Source organism: Abramis brama (assembly GCF_963993115.1).
Source record: "Abramis brama genome assembly, chromosome: 3".
In the NCBI taxonomy this organism is placed as follows: domain Eukaryota; kingdom Metazoa; phylum Chordata; class Actinopteri; order Cypriniformes; family Leuciscidae; genus Abramis; species Abramis brama.
This window is the reverse complement of record NC_139965.1, coordinates 11,913,532-11,931,364: the sequence shown is the minus strand read 5'-3', so window position 1 is coordinate 11,931,364 and position 17,833 is coordinate 11,913,532.

The window sequence follows — 17,833 nt, the reverse complement described above, 5'->3', positions numbered from 1 at the left end:
TAGACATAAACTCCGGCATACAATTAAACAAGGGGCAATCCAGTAACTCGTGGTGATAACAGGCTTAGGTCGAGGCAGGCAGCACAGGTTCATACACAGTCCAAGAAGCAGGCAAGGGTCAAGAGTCCAGAGAAACACAGAATACTCAAACAGGGAAGAATGCTCAGAGATGTACGCTTACAGTGTGACAAGACTTCGCACCAAACACAGGGATCACTCAGGCTTAAATAAGGAACTCAATGACCCATAATCAATGGGTTTCGGGTATCTTAAAGGATAAGAAGGAGAGGCTGAGGAGGAAAAGGGTCAACAGGCAAGCTGCTTGAGGCAGGATGAGCAAGCGGGAGACCAAACTGATCCAGGGAGAGAGGAGCAAACAGACCTAGAGAAGGAAAATGAAGAAGCAACTGCAGCAACTTCTTCCAGTAATGTGCTTGATTTAGGTAACAAAGGTACAGGGCCCCGGCAGGTGAAGCTGAAGAGCTACCCACAAGATAGCTTTGGTACACAGAACAGGTCATTTCACCACAGCTGGTTTGAAAAGCACAACTGGTTGGAATATTCAATCAACCGTAATGCAGCTTTCTGCTTCCCATATCGAGTGTTTGGCAAAAACATAAAACATGATGCTTTGGTCAGTAGTGGTTGCAAGAACTGGAAGAAAGCCTTGTTTATATTTGGCAAGCATGAGATGGCACACACACATAAGGATAGTGTTGTTGCATGGAAAAGCTACCAGGCAACTAGCCGACAGGGAGATGTTGCACAGATGATAGCATCTGCAAATGCAAGTGAGCAGAGAGAAGAGAATATCTAAGGCGAATTGTTGCAGTCACTTCCATGTTAGGGAGACAGGGAATCCCCTTTCGTGGTAATAAAGAAGGCAAAGATGAACCAAACAGAGGCAACTTTCTTGCTTTTATGGAGCTTTTAAAGGAGTTTGATCCATTCCTTCAAAAATGTAAACCTCCATCAAATGCTACCTATATCTCGCCAACATCTCAGAACGAGATTATTGATTGTTGTGCTCAAGAAGTGACCAATGTCATTGTATCTGAGATGACAAAATCCAAAATCTATGCCATTATGGCAGATGAGGCAAGAGATGCACGGTCAGAATAGCTGGCTGTTTGTGTTAGGTACGTGTCAGAGGGGGAAGTGAAGGAACGTTTCCTAGCACTTAAAGAGATAAAGTCATTTGATGCCCAGTCCATTGCTAAAGAGCTGCAGCAGCAGATCCAGAAGAATGGTGTAGCAGAACTTAAGTGTGTAGCACAAGCATATGATGGCGCAGCTGTTATGAGTGGGTCCACTGGAGGTGTCCAAGCATATTTTAGAAAGTTCCATCCTAAGGCTATCTATGTGCATTGTTATGCCCATGAGCTAAACCTAGTGTTGTGCCATACTTGCAGGGCTGTTTCAGAGGCTGTGGAGCTTTTCAGCTTGTTGGAGAGTGTGTATTCTTTTTTCAGCACCTCTCTAGTAAATCATCACAAGTTCATAGAGGCTCAGTCCAGGCTTGGATTGATAGCAGTTGAGCTTGTACAACTTTCAAACACTCGCTGGGCGTGCCAGCTGCGATCCATTAATGCCATTCTTGAGGCATTACCTTCCATTTTTGAGTGTCTCTCTGTCATTGGATCCCCCATAGCTGTTGGTCTTAAAGCAAAGCTCTACAAGTTCTCAACAGTCTATGCACTACTGATGTTTCAGGAACTTCTGTCTGTAACTCAAGGACTCCACAAGCTCCTACAGAAGGAGACTTTAGACCTGGCAGAAGCTTTTATGGGCAAAGAAGCTGTCTGTGACACACTGAGGGGCAAACGCACAGATGCATTTGCCACAGACCTGTATGAGAGAACCAAGGCCATGTGCCACACACACACCAGAACCACATGCTAAGAAAAGGCATAAACAGAAGAAAATGGAAGATTTTGTGTTGGAGACAACCATGGGTTCAGGTACTGAGTTGATCAGCTCAGAGACGTTGAAAACCAGTTTGCTTTTCCCCTGTGTGGACAGGATGGTTAGTGAGCTTGAACTAAGATTTTCAAGTGTACATTCAGGGCTCCTAAAAGGCATCCAGGCATGCAGCCCTAAATCTGAGAACTTCTTGAGTGAATCCCACTTGGATGAGTTAGCCAGGCACTACAGCATTGACTTGAAAACAGAGGAGGTTCTCGTAGCAAAAAACTTTCTTGCCCGCAAAACAGAGGCTGGATGTCCACCCCAAGACATGTTAGCTGTGCACAACCTCCTAGACCCAGACATGTTTCCCTCTCTGAGGGCAACCATCCAAGTTGCCCTTACAGTGCCTGTGAGCAGCTGCTCTTGTGAAAGGTCCTTTAGTGCACTGCGTTGGCTTCACTCCTGGCTGCGTCAAACAATGGGGCAGAAAAGGCTTCACAATCTTGCAGCCATGTTGATTGAAAATGACATACTGAAGCACCTAAGTCACAACAGAGTGATAGATCGATTTGCCACCCTTAAAAACAGAAGGCATTATTTGATGCTTCCACCCACGAAGTAAACAATAAACAAAAAGTAACTGTTGACTGTGGTGTTGAACATGATTTCATTCTTAATTTTCCTTTATTTGAATTCTGCCTTTTTGTTGTTGATTTATATCATACATTGTATACATCATTTGGCAGAATAAATCATCTTTAATTGAGAAACGCTCAAACCTGTGTTGTCAAATTTCACTATTACCTTAAAATACTGGTTCTTGGGTTAAACTGTATGCAAGCTAAACTACACAGTGAAATTACACTCTGATTGAACCAATCCACAGCGCTGTTACAGTAATTAGTGTAATTAAATAGCATTCTGTGGACAACTTATCTTATATAGAGAGGAATTAGATATAGTATGCAATTACTTACAATTACATACATTTACATGAGCAGACAGATAGTCATTGCTTATAGAATAACCTAAGTAAATTCCCCCATGCAGCTTTGATGTGTCTAAAAGCTAACATTAAAGTAACTTTTCTTTAACAGAGTAGAAATGGAAGAAGAGGATATGTCTGTCACGTTTTACTTGTTAACATCTTGGTTTCTTGACTGGTTGTTGACATAAGTGTAGCTCTAGATGTGAGTGCAAAGATTTTGCAAATGCAAGTTACAAATACCCTGGGGGCTAAGCCCCCCCTGTCTTCCAATCCTAGTGACATCCCTGGTCGCGTGCATCCTGTCATGTAAACTGCCCTGTCAATCATCTTGTCACAGTTAAAATCCTCTATTAAATCTAATTTAATTGCCTACCGTTTCGGAGAGAAATGGAGTAGCACGTTTATCTGCCAGTGGGTCTTTCATGGAGACTGCCCTCATGTATTTGCAATTTGAATATAATAATGCATTTAAAAGTTGAACGGACTCAAATGCCTCTGGGCGCAATTGGATAGACCTAAAACCAATCAGAGACTTAAAACCGATCAATCAATCGTCATTGTGTAAAGCCCACCCCAACGTTTCTGATTGGTGCCGCGATTTCGACGGATTAGAAATGGGCTTGAATGAGCTCTTTGCCAAACTACTTGCAGAGCAACTCTAAATTTGCTGGAAGTTGTCTGGGTTTTCCCAGGCTAGCGGATTTGTGTATATACATTTTAATTGCACATAAGGCAGTATATCATTTTTTATTTTATAATTGTGTTCCCTTTCTACTCTAATTTTGTTGTTAAAATAGCCTATAAATATTTACAGCCAAACCAAAAATTATTCAGACACCCTATATCATTTTTTATCTTTTTTTACTAGTGGGCGCAGGACACTATGTAACTTATGATAGCAATTATGGTGTCTGAAAAATGTTTGGTTTGACTGTATATATCAATTATTTTATGTCCCTATCATACACGTCAAATATCATAAACTCACAATTTTATTAATAATGTTTTATTAAGGCATTAATAATGTTACAAAATATTTATGTTTTTAAATTAATGCTGTTTTATTCATCAGTTTTATTCATCAGGATAAATACACACCACTGTTTCCACAAAAATATAAAGCAGCACAACTGTTTTCAACATTGACAATAATAATCAGAAATGTTATTTGAGCAGCAAATCAGAATATTAGAATGATTTCTGAAGGATCATGTGACACTTGTTGTATTACAAATTTATTAAATGTTTAATTTAGGTTTCCACTACAATAGTATATAAACTGAGAAAGTTTAGTAGACTGATTTCAGATGATTATTGAGTTTCCAGCAAGAGATTCCTGCCTGACCTGTTTTTCCATTGTAAGTTAAATGAGTCAGACCACGGAGACTTTCACCTTTTGTCTTTAATGGCTCTTGGAGCCAGAGCCTCAGCCCCAGACGTTGAATAGTTAGGCTGATTGGATTAGCATATATGTGTTTGAATAGTTATGCTGATTGGATTAGGACTGGTAACACTCTGGAGTCTAGGGCGGTTTCCTAGACCTGTATACTTCATTTACATGCTTTGTTCAAACCTCAATGTAAATCCCTCCCCCTAAAAATGTATATAAAAGTGCAAGGTAAAGTTACTTTAGATTAGATTGTTGGATGACCGCAGCAATGCACAGCGAAGTCCTCAATAAAGAATAACTTCTGCTTGAATGATATCTCAACGTCTCCTGGTCTCTGCTTGGACGAAGGAAAAGTTTCCTACACACTGAAGACTGGAGTAATTATTTATTAAGAAAATGAAAAGACATGAATAGGCAAAAAAACATGTTTTATTTATTCACCAATACATTTTTAGGTTTCAAGCTTTTTTAATCCAAACTTTGTATAAAGATGATTCTCAATTATGTTATGAAAGATACAGTATAACAGAATGATTTGATATACCATATTACTTTATGCAAAATGTGTGTAAACAGCCATAAATGCCATTCCTCTTCTACGCAATGCATCTATACACCTGTATCTAATTTGCATATTTATGTGTTTTTGGGACAACATGTAATTAAGAAAGACGTGTAATAATTGGGAATATTTTCATAAGAATATCTCATAAGAATATTTATGTAGAATTTATTTCCCTATTCATTTGTTGTGTCTCCCAAAATGCCTGATTAACATGATTTAAAATTCTCCCTGTAGTTAATAATTGTATTCCTTAAAACTCATCTTTGATCACCAAACGTTTTTTGGCTTGAATGTAACTCTACACCCTTGCCTCATTTAGTATAAGTGGTTCTATGAATATGCAAATGAGCCCCGTCTCCACTCACTCACTCAGATCAGAGATCCACTCGTTGACGATCACACGTTGATCTGATTGGTTACAAGGTAGTTTGTGACGTCAGAAACACCAGCGATTTCAGACTGTCTTTAGTTCACTGCAGTTTTAAGGAGAAAATACTCAGCAATGGTGTCGACTTATGAATTTGCTCATGGTTTGTCTTAAAGCATATTAAAAACACCACATAGACATATAAACAACATTAAAAGCTTGATTTTCACCACAGGGGGACTTTAAGTCCTGATGAAATCAATGTGAAAGCATTATGATCTGATTGGAACCAAGAGTGTTTTCTAATTGACTGGATGTGTGTGTTGCAGATGTGAATGAGCTGCAGCTGAGTAAACGTGTCATGAAAGCCATTACCAAAGAGAGACTGGAGGAGGCCAGAGCAGCAGGATTGCGTCTGTGTGTCGACCTCAGCATGACCGACTGCCTGACAAACAAAGTCAGATTCACAGATAAACACACACACAGTTTGACAGGTTGATGCCTGACCGTGATTTCTAGATAACAAGTGTGGGATTTTTATTCAGTCATACTTTTATCTCAATTTCCAGCTCAATGACACCAATAAACTTAATGAAACATGTCAGTCTCGCTTCCGTACAAACCACAGAACAGAGAAGGCCTTCTGTAACAATCTGCAAGTTATTCAGGACTTGTTCTTTTAGATCTGAGTGCAGCTTTTCACACCGTTGATCATGAGATTCTACTCAGTCTTAGACTGGTTCAGATCCTACTTAAGAAGCAGGGAATACTATGTTACACCTCTAGATGTTGTGTCATATATTGTGGCGTTCCTCAAGGCTCAATTTTGGGCCCTCTATTATTTATAATAGCAATAAATTATAACAATATAATTGTGGATGTCACAGAACTTTCTACTGCTGAACAAAGATAAGATAGAAGTACTTCACTTGTTATTATAATGTCGTAGAGAAACAATCTATTGCTCTATATCTTGCTTCTTTATCGCTAAAAGTCAGTAGCCAGGTCAAGAACTGAAGAATCATGTTTGACAGGGACCTCAGATTAAAAAAAAAAAAAAATACATATTAGCAATTTTTCTAAAACAGCCTAGAGAATGAGAATGAAAAACTTGTTCATACATTTGTTACATATAGACTTGACTATGTTACCAAAGAGCTCGATTACAAAGAGTTGAGAATGGAGCTGCATGAATGCTAACTCGCTGTAAAATGAGAAATCACATTACTCCGACTCTCAGATCCCTTCACTGCCTGTATCATACAGAATTGAATTCAAGATTCTCTTATTGGTTTTTAAATGTCTTTATGGGACTGCCCCAATATACTCTTCTAATTTATTGAATAAATATTCTCCAGCAAGATTGCTCCGAACATCCAATAGTAACTTGTTGTACCAAAATCATGGCTAAAATTTGGCGGTCTAAAGTCATTTCAGTCCCAATGTGGAACTCTCTTTCTGACAGCCACAAGCAATCGCACTTTTAAAAAGTACCTTAAAATACATTCGTTCACAGGTTCACTAGGTCCTTTCCTTGATTTATTTTATTGTTGTATTTTGTTTTATTGTATGTGTGTGTTTGTTGTTCTTTTCTGTGAATGCACACGTATTTCTCTTTTGTAAAGCACTTTGTAAACACTGTTTTTTATTAAATGTGCTATATAAATAAAGCTTTACTTATACTTACTTAAATGCTGTGCATTTGAAATTTCTATTCATTTTTATTTGTATTAATTTTATTATCTGTGTCATGTCAGTGGCATTTTGTATGTGCTGTGGAAGCTTCTGTCACCAAGACTAATTCCTTGTCTGTGTAAACCTGTGTAATGTGTAAACCTGGCACAAATTATAATATAAGGAGATTTTGTTGCATCCCGAATTTCACAATGTATGGTTTCAGTCCAGACAGATAAGAATTTGGTTTAATGTCCAAAAGTTTAAATGAGACCCAAACACTAAATCATGAGCCTCATTCATTATCCAAACATATTTAATATAGGCTGTCCTATCATATACGATTCTGACAGTTCACTTGATAAATAAATCCAACTGCTCTCCTGGGATTTTATTGATCACAGTTGCCCCTGAAAATGAATATTCATAAATCAGTTTGATTCGCCCAAAATATATAGGATAAAATTCTCCAGAGACATTAGCGATAACAGGCTCATTTCTTTTCTGTACGTTGTTCATTTGTAGCTCGTGAGGAAGTTGAGAACATTTTGATTAACGGTAACAGGAAAATCTGTTGAGTCATGTACATGACTTTCACATGACAGGCCTGAAAACAATTTGATTGGATTTGGTTGTAAAGATTTAACAGAATTCAGCAGATATGAATATTACCACACTACATCCCTCACACAACCGCCAGCTTCGCAACAACCCTCAGCTTCCTATTCGCTAAAACACGTGTCCAAAATAAGAAATGCTTACAAACGCAACTCTGTCCACATCGTCTGTTTTTATGTTTACATTAATTTATTATAATATAGACAATGAGATACTGTTGGCAAGGTTTTGTTTTTCCAGCAGCTCCTCGTCTGACTGGATGACACACATTTGATGCTGGTTTGGAGAATTGGTGGTTTGCCTGAATGAGGTTTTATTTCAGACAAAGAAACACATGAAATTTCCCTTGGATCACTTGTGCAGATTTTCAAGACAGGTATCAGAAAAGACTTAATAATAATAAACTCAACCTCAAATGTCTGGATTTTTTATTAAGTTGGCTTTATTATTATTATTCTTCTGACACAAATTTTCAACTCTAATTCCTCCTAGAGCTTTAACTCTACATACTCCAAACTTGGCTCAGACCTTCAAACTGTTTTGACTCGGTGTGCTATCTATCTATCTATCTATCTATCTATCTATCTATCTATCTACTATCTATTTTTCTTTCTAGCTAATCTATCTATCTTTCTTTTTAACTAATCTATCTTTCTAGCTAATCTCTTTCTTTCTTTTTAATCTATCTTTCTTTCTAGCTAATCTATCTTTCTTTCTTTCTTTCAAACTATTCTTTCTTTTTCTTTCTTTCTTTTTAATCTATCTTTCTTTCTTTCTAACTAATCTTTCTTTCTTTCTAATTAATCTTTCTTTCTTTCCTTCCAACTAATCTTTCTTTCTAACTTTCTAACTAATCTATCTTTCTTTCTTTTTCTAACTAATATTTCTTTTAGTTAGAAAGTAAACTAATTTATAACTAATCTTTATTTCTAACTAATTGTTGCTGGCCCAGGCTCAGAAGGCCCAGCTGACTTATTGTAACCTGTACAACAGGATAAAATGATAAGAACAGGAGAGTTGTGTCTGCTCTTTTACAGCTCCTCTGCAGATATCTTTATTTAATGCACATTGCACAATAAGTCAATTTTAGCACAACAGTTGCTTTTAAAGCATTAATTCACATTATTTTGTCTGTCTCATTACATCACTTTGTCACCAACATCAAAATAAATCACTTTTTGTCACTCTTTTCACACAGCTCATTTCTTCACTTTACCTTCTTTAATTAACATTTAACTTATATATATATATATATATATATATATATATATATATATATATATATATATAATAAACAGTAGGCCTACTACCAATATTCATTAACACAATGATACTAAGCATGAATTTACTTCATATGAACTCTGAAAGTGTGTATTCCAATGGCACTTGCTCCTTAAAACCATTGTGCAACCCAATTCACTCTTTTACCTCCATAGGAATGGATTATTGATGGATACACAGAGATTGTGGCTTTCTATGCTTCTCTCAGTTCCTGGTCACGTGACTGGCAAGAGTGCCAAATGCGATCACAGAGTGAGCTTCAAGGATACACTTAACCCTACCTATTAACTCATTAACATGAGTAAACAAACTTATTATGACTCAGAACGTATCAATACAAAACTATCGTTAAGATATAATGACCACTGGAGCATAGGCTACTTATCTTATTTTCCTCATGTGGCATCAAGACAAACAAAACGTCATCAACTAAAACACATTTAACACTTTACATTCACCAAACATGGTAATAGTGCGATCACTGTCCTATCGTTAAAGTTTTCTCTTTTGAATGTCCATATTTTACCTGTACACCGGGATAAAATGATAAGAACGGGAGAGTGTGTCTGCTCTTTTACAGCTCCTCTGCAGATATGAGGGAGCATGCGCAGTTCACTGTTTCGTTCGCGACTCTCCAACTAAAGTATCAAAATAAGAGTCCTTTATTTCTCTCCATATAAATGTAAATATACATTTGTTAATTAGAATTTCAACACAACATAAGAAAATAATGCAATAATTTTACAATATACAATATAGTAACAGTAAACAATATACATATTCAGAAAAGAAGAAAAAAAAACACAATTGTGTACATACTTTGTGTGTATCACATAATCTATCTATCTTTCTTTCTTTCTTTCTTTCTTTCTTTCTAACTAATCTATCTTTTTCTTTCTAACTAATCTTTCTTCCTTTCTAACTAATCTTTATTTTTAACTAATCTATCTATTTATCTTTTTTAACTTATCTATCTCTTTCTAACTAATCTATCTTTCTTTCTAACAAATCTATCTTTCTTTCTAGCTAATCTATCTTTTTCTTTTTAACTAATCTTTTTTTCTTTATTTTTAACTAAAATTTCTTTCTTTCTAACTAATCTTTCTTTCTTTCTTTCTTTCTTTCTTTCTTTCTTTCTTTCTTTCTTTCTAACTTACCTTTCTTTCTTTCTAATTAATCTTTCTTTCCAACCAATCTTTCATTCTAACTAATCTATCTTTCTTGCTCTTTCTAATTAATCTATCACTTTCTTTCTAACTTATCGTTCTTTTTAACTAATCTATTTTTCTTTCTAATCTTTCTTTCTAACTAATCTATTTTTCTTTCTTTCTTACTAATCTTTCTTTCTAACTAATCTTTCTTTCTAACTAATCTATCTTTCTTTCCAACTAATCTTTCTTTCTTTCTAACTAATCTTTCTTTCTTTCTAACTAATCAGTCTTTCTTTCTTTCTAACTAATATGTCTTTCTTTCTAACTAAGTGTCACGATCCACACATACAGGAAAGGGAGAGAAACAGGTGGATCCAAAAACTATTTTATTAGTAGGGCAATCCAATTCGTCGTCATCCATGCAGGGGTCAAAATCCATATTAGCAGTCCAAAGATACAAAATAAACAAACAAGGAACAGAACAAAAACAAACAAGGAACAGAACAAGAACAGACGAGGAACAGACTTGCGAAGTGTCAGTGACATATAACAAGGACTCCGTAACACATACTAAAACAGACAGGGTATAAATACACAGGTAAATGACAATACTAATGGGGAATAGGCTGAGTGTAATAATGAGTGACAAGGGACAGCTGAGTGCAATGAAGAGACAAGGATCGTGGGGAATGTAGTTCAAATGTGACATACACCGTGGGGAAGGAGGACATCTAGTGGTGACCCAGGGAACACAACCCAGACACTGTGACACTAAGCTGTCTTTCATTCTTTCTAACTAATTTTCTTTCTTTCTAACTAATCTTTCTTTCTTTCTTTCTAACTAATCTTTCTTTCTTTCTTTCTAACTAATCTATCTTTCTTTCTTTCTTTCTTTCTAACTAATCTCTTTCTTTATTTTTAACTAATATTTCTTTCTTTCTAATTAATCAATCTTTCTTTCTTTCTTTCTTTCTTTCTTTCTTTCTTTCTTTCTTTCTTTCTTCCTAACTAATCTTTCTTTCTTTCTAATTAATCTATCTTTCTTTCTTTCTTTCTTTCTTTCTTTCTTTCTTTCTAACTAATCTTTCTTTCTTTCTAATTAATCTTTCTTTCCAACCAATCTTTCCTTCTTTCGTTCTTTTTCTTTTTCTTTCTTTCTTTCTTTCTTTCTTTCTTTCTTTCTTTCTTTCTTTCTTTCTTTCATTTTAACTAATCTTTCTTTCTAACTAATCTATCTATCTATCTATCTATCTTTCTTTCTAACTAATCTTTATTTTTTTCTTTATTTTTAACTAATATTTCTTTCTTTCTAACTAATCTTTCTTTCTTTCTCTTTCTAACTAATCTTTCTTTCTTTCTCTTTCTAACTAATCTTTCTTTCTTTCTCTTTCTAACTAATCTTTCTTTCTAACTAATCTATCTTTCTTTCTTTCTTTCTTTCTAACTAATCTTTCTTTCTTTCTAATTAATCTTTCTTTCCAACCAATCTTTCGTTCTTTCTAACCCATTTTTCTTTCTTTCTAACTAATCTAACTAATCTATCTATCTATCTATCTATCTATCTATCTATCTATCTATCTTTCTTTCTTTCTTTCTAACTAATCTTTCTTTCTTTTTAACTAATCTGTCACGGTTCGCGGGTTTGCTTGTTCATTCTGTGTGTACTGCTCTGATCTGATTGCCTATCAGCGTCAGCTGCACAGACGAGCGATCAGATCAGTCACAGGTGTGTCTCGTAGACTTGTAGTCAAGACCGCCTAAACCGAGACCAAGACACTACCAAGACCAGAGGGTATCGAGACCAAGACAAGACCAAGACCAAGACAGACCAAGTCAAGACCAAGACCAAGTCGAGACCAAGACCGAGACCAAGTCGAGACCGGAGGGGAAAAAAACAGACTAGTGTTAAAGCTAAGCAATAACTTGTATGAATTCAAGAACAGCAGCATACTAGGGTTCAGCCGCAGTTTACATACAATACAATACAATACAATACGGTATTACTTCAACTACACAGGCAGAACACCGAAGCACCTGGAAGCAGCTCTGCCACACAGGAATAGTGCAGTTGGAATCTGAGAGGAATATAAGGAAACAACAAAAAAGACTACGGAGACATGCAACCATGTCTGCCTCTACAAACTCAGACTTTACATGCTCAATATGTAATAAAATTTGTGGATCAAGGATTGGACTTTACAGTCATAAAAGAGTACACCGAAAATGAAGTGGAATGTCATCATCGGATACGATGGACTACCAAGAGAGAGAGACTGTAAATGTTTTTGCAGACTGGGTGAGATCAACTATGTGTAGCAATTGCATGACGGCTGTTACTGCACTATTAGAGGATTGAGACTCCTTTAACTTTTGTGTACTGTTGAGGACTGACATGACTGGTACTGGTTCATCTGACAAAACATCAAACACCTCCAACAACTGTCTAAAGAATGAGAAATATGTAACCAATTGAAATTATACTTAATGTGTAGATGAAATCGTATAACATCAAATTAAAGATACACAATTATAAACTTGGATTAGGCCTAATGTTTAGTCAACACAACGGAGATATGCAGATGATATTTAAAAGACCATTTATTTAGTCTACCATCTTAAATACAATACTGTAATCAAACAGCACACACACACACACACACACACAGAGAGATATCAAAGACACAAATTCATCTAAGCAAATGCCTGCCTATCTCTGCCGATTTCGGAGTCTCAGACTCCAAATGAACCCATTCTGCAACTTTTAAATACATAATTAAATTTTTAAAAACGAAATGATAGGCTTAAGTGCAGGATCCGAAAGTTGGTCGTTTTGTCGCTATGGTTACACACACAACACACACACACACACACACACCGTTGGCGGTGCGCTCAAAGTCATCTGTCAGTTGTGCAGTTGTGTAGTTACCCAAAATCTCCTGAATGAAGTTAAAACCCATCATGTCACTCATATGTGTTTTTTAAACCAAGTGATCAAAATGCTCGTTGCCGTTGCGATCAGTGGCACAGATAAAGTGTTTTCTCGTGTGGCTCGCGCACACGCCGCACTGTCTGCACTCGGACGCGCGCTTCAATCCGTTCCGTTGCGGATAATAATGTTGCATTATCGAACGTTGTGTCGTCGTGGATATTGTAGTATTGTATTGCTAAATCCCCCGACCACTATGTCGGTCTGAGACAGCGAGACCTAGACAAGACCGAGAGGTCCGAGACCAAGACAAGACCAAGACCAAAGACCGTCAAGGCCGTGACAAGACCGAGACCACGTAAAAGTGGTCTCGAGACCAGCAAATATGACCGAACTAAGAGACGCTCTTCATAACAGCAACGCTCGGTTTTATCGACAGGACAAACAGATTATGGCTACTGGTCAAGCAGTCCAGGCCTTGGTGGCGCAGGTATCAGAACTGACGAAGCAGATGCAACATCTTAGAGCCGAGCCTGCCCACGCGCCCACTGCGCCTAATCCACCACCCGCTGTTCCACCCACGGATCGACCAGCCTACAACCCGGAACCACGTCTGCCTCCGCCTGCTGCTATGTCGTGCATTCCTGATTAAATGTTTATTGTTTTTTGCTCTACAGCGCTCATCATTTCCCACTGAGGAGTCCAAAGTAGCTTTCGTAATTACACTACTATCCAGACGAGCGGCGCTGTGGGGAACTGCTGTATGGGAGCAAGGACATGACATGAGTCATTTCAGACTTTCAGTACTGAGCTCAGGAAGGTGTTCGATCGTGCGGCTGCTGGCAAAGAAGCAGCTAGAGTGTTGGCAGACCTCCATCAGGACCATAGGTTGGTTGCAGATTATTCGATTGAGTTCCGGACACTGGCCACAGAGTGTAAGTGGAACAGCGAGGCGCAGTGGGACATGTTTCTGCATGGGTTGGCCAACCGTATCCAGAACAAGATCTATACCCTGGACTTACCTGCATCGTTGGATGGGTTAATTGATCTAGCTATTCGAGTTGGACGCACGGCTTCAACGGTGAGACCTTCTGATGCAGAGAAGTCGGGTCCCAGACATAGAGGTCCATCCTGTCCTCCCTTCCTGTGATAAGGTCGGCTCCTCATCCGATCCAGAACCCATGCAGGTGGGCAGAGCTCGCCTCTCCCGGGAGGAGAAGGAACGGAGGAGAGCGCAGGGATTGTGTCTGTACTGCGGAGCCGGGGGACACTTTGCTCTTAAGTGCCCGGTAAAAGCCAACGCCCGTCAGTAGAGAGGAGGTTACTGACGGGTGGCATTTCCTTAGACGAATCCTCCCGAGAGGCGACGCTCCTCCTGGTAAGGCTGCAGTGGGCTACCTCGCATCACCTGTGCGAGGCTCTCATGGACTCTGGAGCTGAGGGGAGTTTTATGGACCGCGACCTGGCGCATCATCTTGGAGTACCCATAATTCCTATCACTTATCCCATCTCTGTCAACGCACTGGGTGGTCAACTCCTATCGTCTATCACTCACTCCATCGGACTGGTGAGTCTTATCACATCGGGTAATCACGTCGAGGAGATCCAGTTCCTCCTCATTGACTCTGCCTTTGCCCCTGTGGTGTTGGGACACCCCTGGCTCACTCTTCACAACCCCCACATAAACTGGCGTCAGAACTCTGTCATGTCTTGGAGTGAGAACTGTCATGCGTCTTGTTTGGTGTCTGCGTGTTCTTCTGTGTCTTGTTCTGTGTTGCAGGATGAGCAGGCAGATCTGTCTAACGTGCCCGGGGAGTACCTCGACCTGAAGGAAGTGTTCAGTAAGTCTCGGGCTGCTTCTCTTCCTCCACATCGTCCTTATGACTGTGCTATAGACTTATTGCCAGGTACGTCTCCGCCAAAGGGCAGATTATACTCACTTTCCGCTCCGGAGAGGGAGGCCATGGAGAAATATATTTCTGATTCTCTGGCAGCCAAACTCATCCGCCCTTCCTCTTCTCCTGCAGGGGCGGGATTCTTCTTTGTGGGTAAGAAGGACGGTTCCCTGCGTCCGTGTATTGATTATCGAGGACTGAACAGCATCACGGTAAAGAATGCTTATCCTTTGCCGCTGATGTCTTCAGCCTTCGAGAGACTGCAGGGCGCTTCCTTATTCACAAAGTTGGATCTAAGTAACGCCTATCATTTGGTCCGCATTAGGAAGGGGGATGAGTGGAAAACTGCGTTTAATACCCCCAGGGGGCACTTTGAATACTTGGTCATGCTTTTCGGTCTTTCCCACTCCCCCGCGGTTTTCCAGGCACTCGTCAACGACGTGCTGAGAGACATGGTCGATCAGTTCATATATGTTTACCTGGATGACATATTGATTTTTTTCTTCGTCTCTCCAGGAACACGTTCAGCACGTCAGACGAGTGCTTCAGAGGCTGTTGGACAATGGGCTTTATGTCAAGGCGGAGAAATGCGTTTTTCATGCACAGTCTGTCCCTTTTTTAGGATACATCGTGTCGTCTGAGGGGGTGGCGCATGGATCCCGACAAGATTCAGGCAGTGGTAAATTGGCCAACTCCAGATTCCCGCAAAGCCCTGCAGAGGTTTCTGGGCTTTGCCAATTTTTACCGGCATTTTATTCGCAACTATAGCCAACTAGCCGCGCCTCTGACGGCCTTGACCTCCACCATGACGACTTTCAGGTGGTCTAGTGCAGCTGAAGCTGCGTTCTCCAAACTAAAGGACTGCTTTGTTTCAGCCCCCATTCTTGTCGCCCATGATCCCTCTCGTCAGTTTGTGGTGGAGGTTAACGCGTCAGAGGTGGGGGTAGGTGCGGTTCTCTCCCAGCGCTCCTCCGTGGATGGCAAGGTTCATCCGTGCGCTTTCTCATTGTTTGTCACCCGCTGAACGTAACTACGACATTGGTAATAGAGAATTGTCGGCAGTCAAGTTAGCCTTGGAGGAGTGCCGTCATTGGTTGGAGGGCGCGGGGGTACCTTTCATTGTTTGGACCGACCACAAGAACCTTGAATATATCAGATTCGCTCAACGACTTAACTCTAGGCAGGCTCGGTGGGCACATTTTTCCATTTCCTACCGTCCATGTTCCAAGAACATCAAACCTGACGCATTGTCCCGCATTTTTGATCAATCTGAACGCCTGGTTTCTCCCGAGTCCATCGTTCCACAGAGTTGTGTGGTTTCAATACTGACCTGGGAGATCGAGTCGAAGGTCCGCACGGCCTTACATGGGGTAGTGCCTCTACCCGGATGCCCAGCAGGTCGCTTATTTGTGCCAGAGAGATTGCGGTCCAACGTTATCCGGTGGGGTCATTGTTCCAAGGTAGCTTGTCATCCAGGAGTCATTCGTAATGTTTTTCTCATTAAACAACAGTTTATGGCGGTAAATGGCGGCAAACTATGGCTCGCGACACTCGTCGTTTTGTATTGGCCTGCTCGGTCTGTGCCAGTTGTAAGCCTTCCACTTGTCCTCCTGCTGGGCTCCTTCAACTGTTGTCAGTTCCTTCGAGACCCTGGTCACATATTGCGCTAGATTTCGTCACAGGTCTCCCTGCCTCTACTCATTTCATCCCTCTTCCCAAATTTCCTTCAGCCCTGCAAAATGAAACTTTACATTCAAAACAATGTTATTTCTTCTCAAAATGGTATTTTGTTTTCAAATGGCACACACAAACCATCATATGAATAGACATTTATAAGAACCAGTTGAACACTGATGTGCTCAATGTAAAACACTATGATGAATGGAAAACACTTCTTCTCCATTCATCATAATGACTTAGGCCTTTTTTTTGTTCAGTGTTACACTTTCTACAGACAGTACATACATAAGTAAGTACTTTAAGTGTGTTGTAAAATATTTGAGAATATTGTTTTTATACTCAGAACACACAAATACACGGTAACAAATATATTTTATTTTTCCCACAAAAACAATATACACAGTGTACATCCCAACCAACACAAAGTTGTACATACAGTGGTCTACATACAAAACAACAGAAGAATTGACTGTATACAGTTACAGTAAAAAAGTTACAGTTGGCATCCATTGCTCCATTGAAGAGCTCACCTGTTGCTCTTTTATGCTAAAGCTCTGATTGCTAATTGTAAAACTGTGTGATGGGTGTTTGCCCATGTGATGAGTCAGTGTGCATATTTGAATGGCAGTGTGTTCCTTGTGAAAACAAGAGATTTTCTGCATGAAAATTGTGCCAAAAGCAGAGAATTGTGTGTAGTGTTTTGAAAAAGGTGTGTTTTAGAACTGCAATTTGAGTGTAAAGCAGGAATTATGCTTTTAGTTGAGCAGAATTGGTTCAGGGGGTTGGTGAATGAGTTACATGTTGTGGTCATTGTGTCTCAAGTACCAGTATTTGTGTGTAAACAATTGAGAAAAACTGTAACTTCAGACTACTTTAAACTTCATACTTCTTTAAACTTCTTCAAACTCTCTGGTCCGGCTTACTCATGCCAACTTAAAGTTTGTCTCAACAAACTTTTTTTTTCTAGTTAGGGTTTGTACTACAACACATGCATTGATGATATAATCTTTATAATGATGATGAATCACTCATGTTTTATACTTCTGTCTAAGTTCCTTTTGATAATAAAAGCATCTGGTAAAATATTAAATGATTATAGTATCTCTTCTAATTTTTTTTTATAATATAACGGTTCAAATAAAAAATTTCAAATAATGTAAAAAGTAATGTACAAAAACATGTAAACAAACTAAACATTAACACGTAACACTTGCTGGACAGTTAGAATGTGGATATGTGTGATTTAATAACCAGAAAACACTAAATATGAGCTTTTGGTTACCAAATGAACATGCATATATTATTGATGTAACTATAATACTGATGTAATTTAAAAAAAAAGAAGAAATAAATATATAATGAAAAACGTATAAGTAGATGTTGAGAAATA